General features: G+C 40.8%; 1 long non-coding RNA gene across 1 annotated transcript in view; it reads right to left on the bottom strand.

The window, feature by feature from the left end:
• LOC144477004 (uncharacterized) overlaps positions 1 to 6941 on the bottom strand; it is a 139436-nt gene extending 132495 nt beyond the window's left edge. The window contains exon 1 of the long non-coding RNA XR_013495131.1: positions 6701 to 6941. This is a non-coding gene — a long non-coding RNA (uncharacterized LOC144477004). The remainder of the gene's footprint in view (positions 1 to 6700) is intronic.
• Positions 6942 to 16834: the final 9893 nt, after the last annotated feature.

The following is a 16834-nucleotide window of genomic DNA, read 5'->3' as shown; positions in this document are numbered from 1 at the left end:
TTACAAATTCTTCAAATTTTTTATTTTCGGTAGACAATATCTAGCAAGTCCCAACGAATCCCAGCCTGTAACAAATTGGAATATATTCAGGACAGCTTCCTCTAAACGGCTAAAAAAGAAACTATTCCACCTTCGTCCACCTTTTCAAATTATACTTGTTTAAAGTTCCTAACGTCTGACGCGTCAGCGCGCCTATCTCGAAACTCCGTGAAGAGAAGAGCTAAACATCCGCCTTATTCGAAGGAACTGTTTAGATTATAACACTTACTATGTTACGATTTCGATAAGACTAATTAATTATTGATAACATTATTATTAATATTATTTATTATTAATTATTTTATTATTATTAATTTAGGGAATCCGTACTTTGTTGCAGGTAATCATCAATTCATAAAATAGATATAGACAAATTTGAAGAATATACACAAAATACAGCAAAATATTATGTACAAACTTATGGGTGGTATTACATGACACCTTCCGTACATAAATTATTAATTCAAGGAGCTGACATTATTCAATATGCATTAGTACCAATAGGACAACTTTCTGAGGAAACTCTTGAAGCACGACATAAAGATTTTAAAGAAATTAGAACACGAAACACCCGAAAAAATTCTAGAATAGAAATAAATTGAGATATACTATATCGTCTCCTTTTGACATCAGATCCGTACATGTCCACCATTCGAATCAAATCGTGTACTAAAAAGAATAAGGAATTAGATCCAGAGGCGTTATATTTAATACTTAAATAATTAGAAATATAATACTAATAGTTGTAATTATAATTAGAATATTAATAACAACAATAATAATAATAATAATAATAATAACAGTAATAAAATTAATGTATTTTTTCATCCATAAATTATTAATCCATAATCTGTCATTATTTCATTGATCAATTTAAATTTCGCGTTTATACCTCTTACGAATGTCGAGTTATAGGGCCACGGCACACCTTGCGCCAATCCGGACCACTGTGCGACGCCGCAAAAATTACCAGATCGTTATTTTACTTATGAAACTCTGTCTATCGCAACGTGTTCGATATTAATGATAACAATATGTATCGACGGCGGACGATTTGTTTTTAGAAAGTCGGTACAATCGTGCTGGTAGATAGTACTTGATTTCTACTTGTTGATTTCGTGGTTAAATTAGGATTTCTTAATTAATGGATAGACCTACATGAGAGGTCTTTAGAACGCCCATAAGTCGTCTTTATAACGTCTATGAGACATTTTTAGAACGTTCATGAGACGTCTTTAGAACGTCCATAATACGTCCTCGTAACATCCCCGAAACGTCTTTAGAACGTCTAAAAGACGTCTCCCAAACATCACCGCATCCTCTACTATCATAACCTAACCCATTCAAAGAACATTTCTCCAACTTTTTACAGAACATCCACAAAACCTTCCCAAGCATTTCATACATCATCTGCGACGTCCTCGCAATTCCACGCAGTTCTTGAACGAAGCCAGAGATTCAAAGTCATCTAGCACGACTGGGTAAAACGGAAAGTTGACCAAAAAAAGGCAGCTCTCCCAAGAGCAACTAGTTTCGCGAGGATCGGCGAGGCCGAGCCGCAATTAGGGATCGATCATTAGCGGGGCCGGGTCGTTGAAAAACGCGGCGCGGAAAGGGTTTTCCCATCTACGGGGAAAGTCGACGAGTTTTTTTGTTTGTTGCGCGCGACGTTGTTCCGGCGGCCCCCGGGGAAGAGAAATTGCGGAAAAATGAAGGCCACGATAACAGGCCGGGCAGAGACGACGATAGCCCGGCTCGGGCACGTAGGTGGAGCCGCAATTTCATGGAACGGTTGCCAATGAAAGTGTTCCACGGTCGCACGGGGCGTTCGATTGCCCGGGCATAAAACGCGGAGAGAACCGGCGCGCGATCTCTCGCATTAGTGGGACGATTTTAATTGTGGAATCGGCCGTGAAATCTCCGACCGATCGACGCACTGTTTTCTGTGCTCATTTTCTTAATTGTGTCGGCCTCAAGAATCATCGTGAATTCCCACAGAATTATTCGTGCGTCTGTTTCGGCGAAATTGTATTTCGTTGGCTTAGATATCATAATTGGAGCAAATTTATATAAATAAGGTGACGCCTTTTATAAAAATATAAAAATGGCATGTCATCATTTTTAATGTAATATAAAATATATACAGAAATTTGTTGCTACTGTTTAATGTAATTAATTTTGTAGTTATCTGTCGGACTTTCCTTCGAGTTCTCATAATTATTAAATTTATTAAATATATATAAACGCAATTGTCACAGTTTCAGATAATTTTGTGAGATCTAGCTTACGGATTCTGAAAGAGCAGACGTTCCCATTTAAAATGCGCCTAGGCTGACCACCGAGCGATTATTTTGAGCGAAATTACAGCAGCTCAAAGATAGGGCGATTTTTATGTCTGATCATGGTCGTCCCTTGGAAGGTCCAACATGGATGTACTCACATAATTAGCGATAACTTGGCTAAAAAAAATCGTAGAACACTCCGGTTTGGGGGGGTTGGAAAAATGAAGCTTCCCTCTTGATAAGTGTGTTAGTTTTTGCTTTGAAAAAAATGAATACAACTTCTGACGGACGCTGGAATTTGGGCAATTATTAGGTAAAAGTTTGCTCGCCTGGACTAGAATAAAAAAATAAAAACAATCTGGATAGCTCTGGACTTCTTAAAGAGGATATTTTCCCCTTTAAAATGAGCCGAGGCTCATCCCCGTGCGATTATTTTGAGCGAAATTACAGCAGCTCAAAGATAGAGCGATTTTTATGTCTAATCATGGTCGTCACTTGGCGGGTCAAAAATGGATGAGCTGACATAATTAGCGATAACTCGGCTAAAAAAAATCGTAGCTCACTTCCGTTTGATTCGTTGGAAAGCTGAGGCTTCCCTCTTGATAGCCATTGTAGTTTTTACCGCGAAAAAAATTGTTACAACTTTAATTACTAATTTATTATAGATACATTTATATATATATATATATATAATTACGCACTTGTTACAGTGCCATATAATCAACTCTCCATCAAATTTAAACAATCATAACAATATTCTACCATCTTTCTACACTCATTAAATATCCTCCAAGCATCCCAACACTTTCGCACATTAACAAAAAAAAAGAACGGAGTACCCGTCTCTCGAGAAATTAATTTAGAAAACATTGTGATAAAACGCCGCACTAAAGATCGAACAACCGAATGATTAGAAGAAGTGTCAGCTCGTATTCATGCTAATGGTGTCACATATCGACGTGACCGTGTCCTGCAATCTTAACCCGAATAATTAATGAACGGAATTCCAAGAGCGGCCACGTGGTCCGTTTCCCGGATTCCGGAACGGTAAAAAGAGGCCTGGGACGATCGAATTTTGGTGCCAGTGTAACGGAGTAAGTGGAATCCTACCATTAAAGTCCGCGGAATGATGAGGATCGACATTTTAAAAGCGGACGACGAAATGAATCGGAGAAAAGCATCAAGGGAACGAGGTGACGCGAGGCGTCCGGGTTTATATTGAATTTGCCGCGGCGGGGGTCCGAGTTAATGCGCTGCACAGGTGGCCGGGACCGGGGAAGTCGAAACGACAAATGGCCGACCATCAGTCTGCCGGGCCATTACGGAAATGCAACAATCGGCGAGAGGGTACGTGAAAGATGCCGTGGCTTAACGAAGCGACTTATTAGTAGCAACAACGATTGCTGGTCAATTAGGGTGGGTGAGGTTCTGTCAAGGCTATTGGAACAGAATGATTTAATGGTGGTAATCAATACAGTGTGGAAGGTTTAATAATAGCTGCTTTCGAGTGGAATCAATTGAGAGTTATGGTAGTTGATTAGGTGTATGGATATGTGCAAAAATGTTAGAAATAAATTGCGAGAGAAAATTTAGAAACACTGAGATTTTAAACAGAGTTTTCTCGAAAATGGTTACGAGAGAGAATAAGCGTAGTTAAAATTGTCGTAAAATGCTTAAAAATTGCTCTTTTCTGATGCAACAAAATGGAACCCCTAAATTTCAATGATCATTATCCAATAGAAAATAAATATCCAAGACAACAGCATTCCAGTTGTCGTAAAACTGAAAAACCGTCAAAAACACCTTACCTACTTTTGCACAAAATTATTTGGCTGCTGAAAACGACGTAAAACTTTTCTCAGCCAGCAAGATCCTTAGCGTCCCCCTTAATTAATTATCTCAAATCAATATCCACGGCGCAAGTATGACAAGTGCCCACTCGTCGACCAATGAAAAATCCCTGAACGTCCTCCGGTCGATGGACGAGGGCAGGAAGCTGCTGGAACGTAATTCCGGTAACCGGGAAGCTGTTCTCCCAGAGACGGACCGTTATTACGTTAATTAGACGGATCGAAGCGGCGTTTATGTGGCATCATTAGCTGGCGGGCAGCAGCGATGCAACGACCGGCGTGTGCACCTTTTCTCCCCTTCACCTTCCTCCGCCTGGCGTTGAATCGCCGCGACTGTTTGCACAATACCACGGGGTTTTGCACAAGCGAGAAACGCTTAAGCGTTCCGTAAGATGAGACGGGGACAAGGACAAGGCCAAGTTCATTCGCGGATCATCGCACTTTCTATCTCCGTGCTCGCCGGCGAGCCGCGGCCGCTCTGTAACACGCAGCATCATCGCTCATGCAACCGTGCTAGGGGACCCGAGAGCCACGCCACAGACCTTCTCCGGAAACGCCGGCAGATTATGCTGGACCACTTTTTACTGATTATTAGATCCTTAATCGAGGTTTAATGGACGCGATCATTCGGTTCGAGGATTCCTTTTGGGATTTTTCTTGATGAAATTAGGTCTGAGATAGGTCTAGGTTAGGTCTGAGTTTATCTGAGTTAAGTCTCAGTTAGGCCTAGATTAGGCTTCAGTAAAGCTTGAGATAGGACTGATTTATGTCTGGGTTAGTTCTGAGTTTATCTGAGTTAAGTCTGAATTAGGTCTAGCTTAAGCCTAAGTTAAGCTTTAGTTAAGACTGAGTTATGTCTGAATTTGGTCTGAGTTCATCTGAGTTAAGTCTCAGTTAGGCCCAGATTAGGCTTCAGTAAAGCTTGAGATAGGACTGATTTATGTTTGGTTTAGGTCTGAGTTCATCTGAGTTAAGTCTAGATTAGCCTTAAGTTAAGCTTGAATTTGGGCTGAGATAGGTCTAAGTTAGGTCTGAGTTCATCCGAGTTAGGCCTATTTAGGCCTGAGTTAGACTGGAGTTAAGCCTGAGTTAAGCTTGACTTAAGTCTGTATTAGGCAAGGGATAGGTCCAAATTGATGCTCCAGCAACTTCTAGTCAAAACCGTCTGGCAAGGCAGGGCCTTTTTTTGGGATAACTCAGACCTAACCCAGACCTAACCCAGATCTAATCTAGACCTAATTCAGACTTATTCCAGACCCAATTCAGACCTAAGTAGTCAAAACTCACTAGATCTAAGTTAGGACTGATTTAGGTCTGGATTAAGTCTGAATTAACTCTGAATTAGGTCAGACCTAGGTCTGGATTAAGTCTGAATTAATTCTGAATTAGGTCAGACCTAGGTCTGGATTAGGTCAGAGCTACGTCCAGACTCAAAGCTAAACTAAATCCAAATTAAGTCTAGTTTAGACCCGGCTTAAGTCAAGATTAACTCTCCAGAATCTTTCTATCAGAATCCTCTAACTATCCAAAGGTCTCAGAATACTAATTATCTCACTAGGTCTCTTATAAATAGACTTTCGACCTACGAATTAATTATTGCGATAAATTATCACTTTTGGCAAGCGACCCTGATTTTGGTTCTAATGGAATCCAGTCGATTATCTCATTGGCAACGTCTCGTGTATTTGGTTTCGCAACGATATTCGAAACTGTGGACCGAATCGATCCACTTCGACTGCCGAAGATTCTTCGAAGGAACGAGGGAATACGGAACTGGGTCGAAGGAAACGGGACCACTAAATGTCAGGGCTCCGACGTGAGCCTTTGTCACGAGTCGAAGTTTGTCCTTTCATCGGAATGCAATTGAACTTTCGAGGGACGCTCGGGTACGACGGAGAATACAGATGCTCGGGAAAAGAGGCTTTCCGACGGTTGTCCGACGATATTTGCGTCTCGAGTCACCATTCCTCGATAGACGAGCTGTTTGTTCACCGTGGAACTTCGTTGAAAGCTCCTTCAATCTATGGTCTCAATGATTCAACTTACTATTCTATCTTAGTAATAAATTTACTTAAATTAAATTTAATTTATCGAAAGAAATATTCGGGAAAATTTAATGCAGTATATTCAATATTTAATTCAGTTAGGTATTCTATTATTTTTATTGCAGTAAATACAATACTTGGATATAAAAATTATTATCATAGTAATATTGTAGATATATAGTTAAATTTTTCTAATAATTTTATAATTTTACATTTGAAGCAGTGGATTTTAAATAATAAATAAATAAACTATGAAGTCTATGCTGAATGTACCAAGCAGTTATAATATTACTGTCTCACACTTTGTACAATATTTAATTGTAATATATTACAATAATACATAATAATTGTAAATTCAGCAATATAAAATCGTAAAAGCTTGTTAGAAAAATTTTAGAGTGCCTCTAGGCTATATTTAACTTACTCTAATTATTAAATATTAAAAATGAAATTAATCTTTAAAATTTATAATTCTTTAGCTTACCTGAAATAATACTGCAATTCTGCCAAAAATTCACTGTCCACTTTGCCACTGTTAAATCAATCACTATTGCACACCACTATTTTTCACACACTTCCACAAGCAATCACTATATTTCCAATGATTCTAATCTGTCGTGCACCCCATATACACTCCATACAAAAATTAAAACCCGAAAATCGTACAGGCGAAGCTTCCCCCGCGACGAGAAATCCTCGCCTCGAAAACGGAACCGATTATTACCCGCCGCGCCCCGATTCGCGAACCACACTAATTACAAATGTGTTTCTATGATTTCGTAACGGTACACGCGCTCCGAAGTAACGCGCAGTATACACCGATGTTATTGTAAATACGGGGCGACCCGCTGCCGGCCGAGGAAGTGAGAGTGTTGCGTCCTGACACGTTGCGTGCCGATTCAACGTCTCGTACTATTTAACCGTCGATTACGATCGGCTAAATTATTTCCCGCACAATTAGACGGTTAAATAATAATTCCTCGGGCTCTGCGAGTGATTTTTCTACGACGAGTGCGAGAGGAGAGAGGATGTTAGTCAAAGCGACGAAGTGGTTGGAGTAAAGGGTGAGTTAAAAAATTGATGCTCGTGTTCTTGTGGATTTTAGTGTTTGATTTAATAGAATTTGTTAAGATATATAGTTTGTAATGTGCTTTATATGATGAGAATGATTTTTAAGTGCTTGAGGAATTTTTAAATGTAGATGCCATCACTATTTACTCTTTTTCACTATATATAAGGTGATTTTGACGTTTTTTTGAGATCAAAGCTGTTTGATCTGCATATTTATAACAAGATTGACATAATTTGTTAAGGTTTAACATTTACAATGCGTTCTACATAGCGAGATTAATTTTTAAGTGTCTGAGGGATTTTTACTTTTTTTACTTTGAGGGATTTTAAGTTTTCCACTTTTTTCACCATCCTTGACAGAATTTATTGTTTTTCTTAGATTTTCGTACCTCTATCGATGGAGATGAGTAATGTCTAGAGCTTCTACTTTGTTGCACCAGAAAACAATGATTTATAATCAAGTTACAGTGTTTTAAAGTTCGGGTTTCCCCTAACTTTTGCTCCATTTTTGTCGATGTGAGTATTTTGCAATTTTCTAGCGATCTATGACGTTTGCATTTAGATTAATATACCTCGTTGAATAGAGCTTGCTATAATCTAGAGCATCCATTTAGTCCCATCAAAAAATAACAATTTTTAAGCATTTAACAGCACTTTTACTGTTTTCAACGATATATATCGATAAAACGTCGTTTCCAACTATATCTAGCGATACTTCCACATTTCTCTATCAAAACGTACTAGAATCCAACCTCTCCATCTCCTTTCACTCTAAATCTCTGACTATCCACCATTTTGGGCCTCGAGGGACGATAATAAAATATCATGGGTTGATAGGGTTGGGTCGAACGATGAACTTAGACGATAATTGGCATCGGCTAACGAACCTACGATTCCCTCTATTTACCGGCTCATCCCCGTTGTCGTCTCCATTCTCACCGTGAGAGTCGTTAGCCGATTCATCTTTCGAAAGTTCAAACGACAGGTAAAGTTCAGACAAAAGCAAAGTAACAGGACGAGATCGTGTAGGGTCGGATCCATGTTGCGCCTTGATCGTGGCTTCACGGCCTCGTTTTTTTTCCCTGTCGACGACCGAGGAATTGAAATGCCACGGGGATCAACTCCTGCGCGACTATAACCTAGATGCAGCCATAAGTCGTTGAAACGTGCAGCTCATATTGTAGCGGAGAATTATTGAAAATGATTCGTTGTTTTATAGCGATGCCATTTCTCGCGAAATTGTCTGTCACACCCGGTATAAAGATTCACGATTTTTTTAAAGATGCCTCGAAGGTTTTAAAGACTTTGGTTAGGTCTAGGTTAGACCTCTGTTAGGTTAGGTTACATTGTTAGTATTTTAGTTTTTATTATTCTTTTTTTAATTTTATTTCCTGTGAAGTGTAATATTTATATTTTTCTGTGTGTGTGTATTTATAGGTTAGGTTATACAGTGTGCTTTAATCATAGATTAGGTTTGACTATATGGGTTAGGTCTACGATAGAGCTTTATATATAGGTTAGGTTCTATAATTGAGTCTATCATTTTTCAAGAATTTTAATTCCTATGCTACAGGATGTTTATACTCTTCCTGTACAAAGAGTAGATTATGCAACTACAAATCTACTGTATAGGTCAACGATATTATTATTTCTTCAATATCAATCCCTATGAAATGCATTATTTATACAATTTAAAAAATCTGGAGCGTTCTTTAAGTATGGATTAATACCAGATACAGTTCATGTTACATCATTCCATCATCCCACTTTCCTCCAATTTTAATTTCAACTAAATTACAATATTTACACGTCTCTCGATACACATATAACTCACGTTACACAATACACCTTGAACGTTTTCCAACGATCGGTTCAGGTCTAGGTTAGTGCTCTTTATAGGTTAGGTTACATAATCGCCCCGTAGACTTGCGTAGCAACGATGTCATTTTTCTTCGATATTAATTTCTGTGAAACGCGATACGGTAATAACGACATGCTGTCCGGTCTAATGACCACCATAAGCGAAACAGTTTTCCAATAATAATTAATACGTCTCCTTGTGGAAAAATTGCAACACGGTGGAAAAAGCAATATTCCATTTCGACGACGTATGCATATATATATAGAGCAGTTTAATGGCTATTTAATATCAGGCACGAGCAACGAGACACGGCCTTTTTACGTCGGTGAGTTAGTCAGTTAGGTTTTTTATTGCGTGAAGCAATTTTTCAGGATAGCATGTTGCAAATGCTATACCTACGACTCAGTCTACATAGTTGCCGTGCTATAGCCACTTCTCATCGCGATATACGATCGCTTATTACACGGCGGAACTCGTCATCCCGCATACCGCGATATTTATCAGCCTTTTTTGCTCGACGATATTTTATGGAAATTCACGCGTGTCGCGGAAGCTGTAAATCGAAGTTAACGACACCACGCGCAAAAATCAAGCCGTCGATTGGTCGTTACTCTCTCTCGAAAGAGAGATCCTTTGGATAACTCTCTCACGGCTGTCAAAAGGAGAAAACACGTCTGTTGGAAATTAAAACTTCGCGCGATTAACACAGTCGATTTTTATTTCGCGTTAATTGCACAGTCATTTCGCATTAATTGCACAGTTATCTCGCATTTTATTAAGCGTAATCATTTTTATGTAATCGCCGAAAATTCGAAGGTGGAGTTAATGGCCTGTCGCCTCCAGGTGTCGGCTTTAAAGTCGAAATTACCGGCTCGAATTCGACGGTGACGCGACGCCAATGCGTGAAACAGTATGACGCGAAGTTGGCTGTGCCTGTTACGTCTGCGCACTCGCGCTCGCGCGTCATTTAATCTGACAGGGATGAAAGCGAGTCGCTCGAGAAATCGCCGGCTGGCGGATCGATTAACCCCTTCGCTTGACGTATGTATAAGAACCCGAAGAATGACCATTTATATATAGGAAGAGCATATATATACATTCACACCATATATATATACTTTTATTACTATATTCTTTTATTATTATATTTTTAATATTATTTATTATACTTTATATGAGATACTTTTGTTAATCATTAAAGAGTTTACTATAATATTTAAAAAAATAAATTACGATTATAAACTTTTACAAACAGTTAACTATAATATTCAAAAAGATAAATTATGATTATAAACTTTTACGAACAGTTGACTACAATAGTGAAAAAAATAAATTATAATCATAAACTTTTATAGACAGTTGACTATAATATTTAAAGAAAATAAATTATGGTTATAAACTATTATATTTTAGAAGGCAAAGTGATATTACAAAATATAATAAATATCATTGTAAAATTCCGTAACCTCGGTGTCAACTGCTCAGTAATGCGCTCCATAGTGAAAGGGTTAAGTTCGAAGGAACAGTTCGTAATCGCGTCTCGATATCCGCGTGAAATGGACCAGTAATTATGCGCTTTCTTCCGACGACGTGTACTCCTGCCAAATGTTATGCCGGTCCGAGAAGACGCTGTTTTAACGATCCGCTAACTAACCCTTGCGTAAGCCGCAGGAAATTGGAGCCCCGTCAACCACGAGCGTAGAAAGTTCGGCAAAAAAGTACGCTGTGATTGAAATCGCGGGGAACGCGTTCCCCGTAAGTGCAAACCGTGTATTCTACGTCACCACCCACGTCGATCCGTGAGAATCTGCATTTTTATGAGAGCGTTGTGTATGCAATGCTCTCTATGACTCTAAGTTTTACTGTGGTATGTCGTGATTTAGTTGGAAATTCATTGTGGGGTTAGTTGGTAGTTAATTTTTCTTTAATATTTTAATGGAGTTTAGTTTAATATTTTCTATCGACATTTGGAGGAATTTTAAACCATTTTATATAATATTCCTTCAATATTTTATTTACCTCATTTTCCCTCAACATTTCACAGTATTTTCCATCAACATTTCACTGCATTTTCCATCAATATTTCACTCCATTTTCCATCAACAATTTATCTCACTTTTCCTCAATATTTCATTGCATTTTTCATCTACTTTTCACCCCATTTTCAATCTTCATTTCACACCATTTTCTCTCAACATTTTACCCCAAATTCCATCGACATTTCACCACAGAAAAATCCTACAATTCTCAGCTCAATCTTCCTTCTTCGAAATAAGTCCGGACCGTTCCAAACACCTCGGCTAGGCACAGAAAACCATATCGCACGGGTGGGAGAAACGAATCATCGTGTGGCAACCGGCTCGCTGTCCTAAATAACAAAGAGTCAGTCTCTGTGCCGAATAACTGCCTGAAGCAAGAGAAAGAGAAGCGAAAAGAAAGGGATCCTAGGAACCGCGAGCGAAGGTGGATGTTTTTGCAGCGGCGGCGGGCTCGCAGCAATTTCGTAAACGATCCGGAGAGTTAAAATCCGGTTGCCTAACGCCGCGTTCGCAAGAAACAAAACGGGGATGCAGATCTGGGCGATTTATCGTCGCGACGGTAAATCTCGCGTAGTGTCTCGATCGAGTCTCGATCGCCGCGAGTCTCTGTTATGGCACTCGTTTCGTTGCATAGTTATCGCAACAATAATTCGTAGCCGGCAGTGAAATTGTCCAAATCGAGTGTACTACAACCAGTTAAATCGCCTGGTCGTACAGCGTCGCGTTGATCGCGTTGGCCGCACACGGTAGCCGGTCGCTCTCTCGCCGATTTACTTCCTTGATTTAGTACGGTTCGCCGGGGCGGTGTTCCGACCGATCATTTTCTATCGTGAATTTCTATCTTCGAAGATGAATGACTTCGTCCCGGGCACGCCCGATGTAACCGCGGTCGAAAACCGCGCCCGCGTTGCCGGTGATAAATTTGTCTATCAAATCGAAAGGTCTGCCTCGCAGCGGTCCGGATCCAGGAAAAATCGGCGTTCCATTATCGGGCGCGTGACCGGCCGGGAAACCGCCGAGAAACAAATATATAGAGACATCTATGAAGGGTAAAAGTAGAAAGCGTGAATAATTCATGCAGACAATGATCCTGCGGACGAGATTTCGATGGACGCCGCGGCGGCGAGACGGCTATGCGAGAAGAAACGAAAGGAAAGCAGCCGGGAAACGCGAGCGTTGCGATGTCGTGCCGGTGGGCGGTCGGAATGTGTCTCTACGTGGGCTGGAATCGATGGCGTTGCTCGGTGATCGAGAGTTTATTGTCCGCGGTGGGAAACAGGAAGCTTCAAATAGTAGCTAACAATTTTATGTTATATAAAGATGTAAATATTTCGAAAATATTAAAAGTCAGTGAAGATTTCGATGCTTTGGTTGATTCTAAGAAACTTTTTCCTTTGCGAAAATTCTCTACCTCGCTTCGATGACGAGTTATTGAGGAAAAACGGGGACCGAATTAAGGTGCAGCGCTGCCGACCCCCGCCCCGCGGCCAATGACGCGCCGAGCTCACTGCCGCGTCGAGGTTCCCCCACTCTACTCGCCCTCTGATTAGCCTGTCTTCTTTTTTTAATATCTCCTTAACGAAGCAACGTAGAAAATTTTTGCGAAGGAAAAAGTTTCTTAAAATCAACTCAGGAATCTTCCCTTGCAAGGAATTATATTTTTGGAACACCCTGTATACCAATTTAAGTGAGATATCTGCACAGAATGGTTCTACTCCATCTCCCATCAAACTTCGCAATTTTCGTCTCAGTAAAAGTACGATAAAATGGCGTAGAAAAATCGCACACCATTTTTCTTGTACTCGTTGGAAAGGGGAGACTTTGTTACTTGTTAATAACATATGTAAGAGCCGATCCCGGGAAAAATTTTTCAGACTTGGTACAGTCGCGTCAAAAACGACCATGTTTCTAGGAAAAAGTACCTCCGATTTTTGCTCCGCCAAATGGTTTAAAAATTTATTTAAGGAAAAATGATGACAGATTCTAAAAGAGGAAGCTTCAAGCTTTAAAATCAAGTTGGTCTCATGACTGTCGAATTTTTTTCTATGAAGTTATGGCAGTTTTAATATCGGCAATATTTGAGGAAAATTTATTCTGCTGATATTTGAGGAAATTTATCAGATTGAGATTTCTCGTTTGAAATAAAGATTCCCTTGTTACAAAAAATAAAATTTGAGTAATTTTAATACAAATTAACCCTTTGGACCATGAAGTTAAGGTCTCCATCAACAATGCCAGATAATCTTGTCTGCTGAAGTTTGAGACTGTTTAAAAATCCATAAAAATTAACGTCACTTGAGACACAGACTTGCCACTCGAATAAATTTATATAAATTATCACAAACCACCAAAATCATTCTCCGCGTGTCCCAACGTGACCAGTCGTCAACGTGACAGTCCTAATGACATGGTCTCATTGTTAGAGACGGTCGAACGGCCTGGGCAGCGTCCGTAACGCGTACTTTCACCGTCCGCCGATACACCTGCACCGTGAGATGACATACGCGACGTGTCATCGTTCGGCGTCCTATTCCTCGTTATATCATCCCATATAGTTTTACGCAAGCGGATCGCGCGGGAACCAGAGATTACGTAAACCATATATCTAGCGGGGGGTGGGTGGCGTGCTCGTACCGTCCATCTAAGAACAAGGCTGCAAATGGAAACCGTCACGCGGACGCGATCTTCCTGATGACAGTACGGTGAAGCAATGTCGTGCCAGCCCAGTTGTACGACGCTGTGCAAACAATGCGGCTGTGTAATCCGGCAATTTCTTCGTCCTAGAGAGACGTCACCCATCGTTCACGGAAAACAGTTGTTACGCAATAGAAGACCACTATGGAAAACGAAATCGAGGGTATCGTTGACTCGGAGACGTTCTACGGGTTCCCATAGACCCCTCCTACCACGTTGAATCGGACATTAGGAGGTAGAGTGGTGGCTGGTCACGTGGGAGTCCCCACTATGCTGCGTGGGAGCTGCACGCATCACGTGACACGCTCCACTCCGTTGCGTGGAAGCTGAGCGCATCACGTGGGACTCCCCAGTACGCTGCGTGGAAGCTGAGCGCATCACGTGGCGCGCCCCACACCGCTGCGCGGGAGCCACCGCGTCTCGCGTGACCTATCCCCACTCCCACGACTTGAAATTCACTTTGGACTCTACCATGCACCATAAAATAATACTAACATTTATTAAAGTAAAGCGAGAACAAAATTTCAAAGTCGAACGTCTCGAGAATAATTTTCAAATAATTTATTTTCCACCGGTTAATATCATTAATAAATTAAATAAATATCCGTGTATTATCTACATCCTGGGCCTATATAATTATTAATATTGTATAAAAGTTCACCGAGTATAAATAAAAAAAAATAAAATTTAAATTGGCAGCTAAAAGTATCAAATATGGGTCAAACTATACCTCGGACGTTCTATTTAATAACTTTGAAACTAATTGTTCTATCTGCTCGCAAACATTAGGGAACATTGTTCAGATATCAGGTAACAACTGTGTAGAATTTGAGATCTTAACGATCACCGTGGTCTGGTGGGTAAATTCCAAAAGATGGCAGAAACTGAGAGGCCGGTTAAGGGAACCGGCTAATTATTGAATATTTCCAGTTAACCGTGGCCCGCGTTCCTCTCGACTGGAAGCATTCTGCTTCCTTTCGCGGCTTCAAAATCGCGCGGTCGATTCGCGGCGAACGAAATCGGCTACCACGGAGCCCGCGTACCTACGGTGAAATTTCTCCAACGATACGGTTGAATTTTCCGAGCAAGACCTTGCGAAACCCCCCGGCGACTCCGCTGATTTGCATACGTTGCGAAAATCTCGGTTTTATATCGGTCTCGATAAACATTGCTGGATTGTAGGTCGATCAATTTCTCGGGGTGTCGAAGCACGCGATGAACACGGCGCGGCATTGCCGACGCCGCGCGTGTAATATAGAAAATCGTTCGAATGAAGTTGAAGGTAAGGGAAAGCGAAGGTCCCTGATCCACATATGATGCTTGTCTTCGATTTCAAAACGACGAGGTCGCTTGTCTATCCGTGTTTCTGCGCTCCAAGCCGCCCGTTTATTATGCGTGCGCGATATAGTCACGTGCCTGTTACTTACATGAACGTATATCAATTATTTACGCGTTGAAAACCCGAGCCGTGGAACTATGTTGCAGAGGTTGGTGTTGCGAACAACTTTTTCCTTTGCAGAAATCGTCTATCTCTTTTAGTTCTCGAGATATTCACGAATTACTGTAGACCTAACCCTGACCTAACCTACGAAGACCTAACCTCTAGTAAAAAATTATCGATTTTTAGACAATTCTGGTGTGCGACGATTTTTTTTACTGAAAGAAGGGACTATGGAGAACTGAAGTAGTATTTGGATTTCCATTTTGCAATTAACAATTTTTTAATAAATTTTTCGAAGTTGAAAATGAGGATGAGATGATTTTTAGGATAAAGTACCTTCGGTTTAGAGGCTCCATCATACGGCGTGAAAATTTAGCTATTGCAAAAATGTTGTATGGTATTGAAGGAGGAAGCTTCAAGCTTTAATTTGAGGTTATGTCCACCATCGTACGATTTTTCTTCGCGGAGTAATCGCTGTTTCAATATCAGAGATTTTTATTCCTAAATCGCAGTTTGAATATCAGCAATTCTCACGAGCTGCTCGTTTCATCAATTTCTGTGTCTCAATCATTTCTACGGCACTGTACACACACGCGGCTCGCCGATCCAGGAGCGGATCGAAAGAGTTTCGCGCCGGCCGCGGCGTAGATTGATCGTCCGACCGCCGACGTTACGACGTGCTGAAATGATTATTCGAAGAAAGTACGAACGTGCAAGAAGTCCGCTAGGTGTGCGCGGCCATTTCTCATGGCCCCGCGTGCGCGAAACTCGCGAGGCCCCGGTTTACCGCTCGATTTATAAGGAAAAATCGACCGCCATTAAAACCGGGCGCCGAGCCGCGGTGCGCGTTCACGCGGGGAAAAACGTTCGCTCGGGCCTCGGAAGCATGCGAAAGAATGCGATTCAACCGCCTCCGAGAAATTGCGCCCGTGACAGGCCCCCCGGATCAAGGTAGCCGCTGCGAGCTCTCCTAACCTCAATCCGGCGCGCTTGCTACTACAGTGTGTTTAAAAACGACGCGAACCTTCGAAAGTAATTCCTTGGATCATTTGAAGAAACTTTTTCCTTTGCGAAAATGTTCGCGAAGGCTTCGTTCGCGAGTTATTCAAGAAAAACACGGACCAATCAGTTAGCGAGCACCATCGACGCTCCGCCCACGAGGTAACGCCCCCTCGGCTCTGATTGCTCCGTGGTTTTTCTTTAATATCTCATGAACGGAGCGACGTAGAAGATTTTCGTAAATGAAAAAGTTGTTTAAAATGACCTAAGGAATCATTTCGTATAAGTTAAAATATTTTTGCAACAACTTGTGTAATGCAAATTAATTTTTTTAACCAGTAGGATAACCAACGAATAATGAACGATATAAAAGAGGAAGCCAGCCTTCGACTCTGTTATTAGCAAAATTACAATCTTTACCCTTTATTAGATAATCCTCGCTCTAACCTGCTATTAACTCATTAACCACGCCGGTAACGCTCGTGATCGACGAATTAACGCGCGAACAAAGTA

This window comes from Augochlora pura, chromosome 11, assembly GCF_028453695.1.
Source record: "Augochlora pura isolate Apur16 chromosome 11, APUR_v2.2.1, whole genome shotgun sequence".
Classification (NCBI taxonomy): Eukaryota; Metazoa; Arthropoda; class Insecta; order Hymenoptera; family Halictidae; genus Augochlora; species Augochlora pura.
This window is presented reverse-complemented; position numbering and strand designations above follow the sequence as displayed.